The 5,000-nt window shown below is 47.4% G+C and overlaps 1 protein-coding gene across 1 annotated transcript in view; it reads right to left on the reverse strand.

Annotated features, from left to right (window-relative positions):
• Window positions 1-5,000, reverse strand: part of snd1 (staphylococcal nuclease and tudor domain containing 1) — a 150,525-nt gene that overhangs the window by 95,292 nt on the left and 50,233 nt on the right. The window lies entirely within an intron of this gene.

Genomic DNA, 5,000 nt, shown 5'->3' on the forward strand with positions numbered 1-5,000 from the left:
TCTCTCACACGCACACACACACACACACACACACACACACACACTCACACACACACACATCCATGCACGGTTATGCAAAAAAAAAAAAATGTGAGAATGAGAACAAGTCAAAAATAGACGCAAAAGGCGCATAAAGGATGTCGAAACAAAACAGGCCGATATGAACGAGAAAGAGGGGGGGGGGGGGGGCCGCAGGAGGAGACATGGTCAAAAGCAGCACTTGTATAATCGGCCTCATGCCAAAATAATTCAAGCGTGATCGGAAATCAATGCGAGAGCATGGAAGCTGTGGAGAAATCCGATGCCTCTCCTGCGGCCCTGAAAGGCAAAATGAGACGTAGCAAAGAGGCTCAACTGCATGAAGGATGCATTCTGTGCGCATCTCTGTGTGTGTGTGTGTGTGTGTGTGTGTGTGTGTGTGTGTGTGTGTGTGTGTGTGTGTGTGTGTGTGTGTGTGTGTGTGTGTGTGTGCGCGGAGAATGCTAAATGAATTGATTGGAGTTGCATTGACCACAGATGTGCACGGAGGCAGATGGAAGAAAAGACAACTCGATAACACTTCAATTATCCAATTGCTACGTGGTGCTTATTTATAAGGATGTCCCCAAAACCATCGTTAAAGGGCTTCGGAGCTTCCGTAGTCATTTATTTTTATGACAAAAAAATCAGAAAATAGCTACCTAGCGAATGAATATTTGAATATTCGGCTCCAGCTCTACCTATTCATACGTGTGCTAGTGGTACTAGAAGAATCCCCACACAGGGAACAGAAAGCACAGTCCTCTTGACATTACAAAAGGTGTTGGACGTATTAACATTTAATTAAAACGCTCACCAAGAGCACTTATTAAAGCGGAGAGCTCCAAGATCTGTCGAGGCCGGCATCAGCGCGGTGACTCACCAGCGCTCCACAACACCAGCCTCCCGCAGGTCTGCAGGACCCCCCCCCCACCCCACCACCACCACCACCCCACGTATACGGCAGGCACACCGCGTTCACGCAAGGTGTGTGTGTGTGCGTGTGTGGGGGGGGGGGGTGGGGGTCGTCGGGACAGAGGTAGGAGCCCGTCAGTGTTTGTGCGTGTTAGCACGACTGCAATTATGTTAGAAAGCACATAACATTTTGGGGGTTTTTCCCCCCTGATTACTGCAATAAATGTTTGTTATCATTACCATGCCATTTCTTTTCAAACTGCAGCTGAAATGTGAGGTGTTTTTTTTTAAATTGTTGTTCCAAAAGGATGAGGTGCACTACTGTCAAAGTCCACCAGGGCTGCTCAGGCATCGACTGAAGACATCATTTCCTACTGAAGAGACCGTTGACACGTTTTCAGGGACTGGAGGACTTACGATGGCTACGACTTTTGGGTTTCAAATAAAATATGAAAATGTGTGAAAACGCATTCCTAACGCGCGACGGACGCTCACGTTTGTCTTTACGTGCCAAGAGGAGAGTGACGGAGCGGAAGCTGCACGAGCGCCTCTGCGTGTGGAATAGATGGAGAGTTGGCGAGTGGGCAGTCGGGGCAGTAGATGAGGGACCACCCAGACTGAATGAGGTCAACAGGACTGATGGCGTTCGTAGGTGGATCAGTACATCGCATATTACTGTCCACTTAGCCGGCTCTCGTACCTGCTCCAACACTCCAGCTCTGATTCAGCCTCTTTCCTGAGTCCTGCTTCCTCTGCCGCCTGCGTCTATACATTTTCCAACCGGAAAACCGACACAACTATGCAACTGGTTACTGCAATAGAAACATATGAAATTATGCAAATACTGGCAGAAGCTGAAATTTAATAAAAAAATATATATATATATATATATTTTTCCCCCCTTGAGAGCATCAACTGTTTTTTTTAGGCACAGGTCTTTGAAGTATGACGCGCTTTGCTTTGACGCCGGCATCACATTTCTGAAGTCGCAGCCCTCTCAGCTCGGAATGAGACTTATTAAACATACGCTGTTTTTAATGAGACGCTGGGAAAACCGTTTAAAATATTGTTTCACCGACGTGTTTTAATTACGTCCCGTCTCTGCTGACTCATCCCAGATAAAAAACAAAACAAAAACAAACGTCAATGCGGTAAAATTCTTCCGTCCTCCTCCCTTTCTGGTTAGGCTAAGCGTTTGAAGTTGCCACCCAAAAGCTAAAAAAAAAAAAAAAAGAAAAAAGAGAGAGAGAGAGAGAGAGAGAGAGAGAGAGAGAGAGAGAGAGAGAGAGAGAGAGAGAGAGAGAGAGAGAGAGAGAGAGAGAGAGAGAGAGAGAGACTGAATGGATGGTTGTTTTTTTTGTCAATGGAAGGTGGGAGGTGGGAGAAATTTAATGGAAGACATCAAAATAAAAAGGGAAGTGTCTGGGGAGTGGTGTTTACCAATGTGTTTTCAGAATTCTGTGCTGCTGTTTCGGTTCCACACTGGGAACGGGAGCGCTGTCTGTCAGAGATTAACGCAACGCAGCGTGAGCAGGGAGGGAGAGAGAGGGAGAGAGAGAGAGGGAGAGAGAGAGAGAGAGAGGCAGACAGACAGACAGGGAAGGAGAGGAAGAAGGAAGGGAGGGAGGGATAAAAGAAGACACGAGCAGATAAACACAAAAGCGATTATTTTTTTGGAAAGAGGGAGTCTGAAAGTGAGAGGAAAAAAAAAAAAAGAAACACAGTAGAGACAGAGGGAATGATGGTGGGGTAAATGGAGGAGACGGAGAACCAGGGTCTCTCCCTTCACCGGCTGTCACATTAATTATGCGTTCCCGCATCAGGAGAAATTAAGACATGGCTGTGTGGCAGTTTAGAGAGAGAGAGAGAGAGAGAGAGAGAGAGAGAGAGAGAGAGAGAGAGAGAGAGAGAGAGAGAGAGAGAGAGAAGGGGATGAGGCCGAATGGGCAGGCGAGGAGGGAGGGAGCGGAGAGCGAATGTCAGTCAGAGATTTTAAACTGAGGCAAGAACGAGGCACAAATGAGTGGGAGGGGGGGGAGGGGGGGGAGAGAGAAAGCGGAGGGAGGGCCGTTAGTGAAAGATCGACAAAAAAGCGGGAACGAAAGCGAGCGAAGAGAAAAGGCGTGCTCATGGCTGCACTTCAACCCACTTTCAAAAGGAGACCAGAAAGAGAGAACAGCTCACCGAGGAGCAGCGTGAAATACGGACCATTGAGTCAACATGTCATCAAATCAACAAAGCCCCACAGAGCTCACAAACGGCTGTCGAGCGGCGTAAAGCGAGAGAAATGTTTTATGAATGCGAAAAAATAAACACGGCGCCAAAAACCAAAAATCAAACGTTATTCACGTGAGGCCATCTTTCCGAAGGCTTACGCAATCAGACGCTATTCAGAGCAGAATCTTATGCTAATGAAATCAAATGATCCGCATTCACGCTCAAGTGTGTGTGACACACACACACACACACACACACACACACACACACACACACACACACACACACACACACACACACACACACACACACACACACACACACACACACACACACACACACACACACACACCCCTTAATAACACGTTTCAGTCGCTGTGCTGCACGGGGAGAGGAGAGGAGAGGAGAGGAGAGGAGACGAGGACGGATCGAGGGAACGGGCCGCTGCTTCCTCGTCTCTCGTTAAGAGCTCCTGCACTTCCTCTCACCTTTTTTCACTCCGTCTCTCTCCCGTTTCAGTGTCAGGCGTTGTGTAGAACATTGCACTCATCAGTTTCACCTGTTCCAGCTCGATGTGCTTCTTTTCAACAAGCGGATTTTCAACCGCTAACTTTCTTTTAGATCATGATTTTGCCTTTTTTTTTTCTTCTTCTTTTTTTGGAAAAGTGACAGCTCTCATGTGTGAAAGCTTAACCGAGTTGTTCTCTACTTGAAACGTGTCCGTTTGAGAGCGAGTGTGTTTGTGTTCGTATTAGCCCCCAACAGCAGGTCAGTGCAGCCAGCCAACCAGCCCCCGCACTGGGCCCAGCACTCATTAGACGGCTCTGTCCTGCTAGCTGCGAAAAAAGGAAAAAGAAAAAAGAACTTGCTGACACCACCGATGACTGGCAAGGGAGAAAATGTGTGAGAAAGTGTGTGTGTGTGTGTGTGTGTGTGTGTGTGTGTGTGTGTGTGTGTGTGTGTGTGTGTGTACACGGACGGAGGAGGTTATGCGCATGATAACTTCATTTCGCATTCGAAAAAAGGCCGAGCAGAGTGTGTACAAAGTCTTGGAAACCCGATTAATTATGCATTTGCGCTTCTATATGTGCATCCGTGAGAATAATAACAATTCATAGCAACATGTCAGTGCTGGAGAAACCTCTGCACTGCACTGACTCATGGAGGGGGGAGGTTTGCATCCCCCCCTGTCAATCAAAACAAAAAAAAAACCCTGTTGCTTTTTTTTTTTTTTTTTTTGCTTTTTTTTTTTTGAGATCCAACCGATACCACTGGCTCGCCACTTCGCACACAAACACACAAACACACAAGTCCACCTCCAACGCCGGGCCAAGGCTACATTTCCATGACAATTAAACAGCGGAGGACAGGGGAGTCAGCCCGCCCTGCGCAGGAAATAGCGATAGGAACGGAGAGAGTGGGAGTCAAAGCGAGCGAAAAGAGAGAGGGAGTGTGTGTGTGGCCTCCCCGGATAAGTGGAGGCAGGATTATAGCTGGTTCCATTATGGTTCTGGTCCGTTCACTGCTTCTTAAAAAAACCCTATTAGCATGTGAATGAACAGGCACACAGTGGAGTTTTCTAAAGCCCAGGAGCTCTGATCCACTATCAGGTGAGCTTTCCATAAACTGGGAGTAAGCGGGGGAGGAGTGTGTGAGTGTGAGTGTGTGTGTGAGTGTGTGTGTGTGTGTGTGTGTGTGTGTGTGTGTGTGTGTGTGTGTGTGTTTTGGGGTCAGTCTACTTGAATGTGGTCACTTGTATTGAGATAACTCCAGGTACCCGTGCTGTAAATGTTGTAATAAAGATCATTTGGGGATTTAATGAGCGTGTTAAAGTCAGTGGAGCGATCCTC

The sequence above is a fragment of the Cebidichthys violaceus genome, unplaced genomic scaffold, assembly GCF_023349555.1.
Source record: "Cebidichthys violaceus isolate CVI_PGR_0920_01 unplaced genomic scaffold, fCebVio1.0.p SCAF_21, whole genome shotgun sequence".
Classification (NCBI taxonomy): domain Eukaryota; kingdom Metazoa; phylum Chordata; class Actinopteri; order Perciformes; family Stichaeidae; genus Cebidichthys; species Cebidichthys violaceus.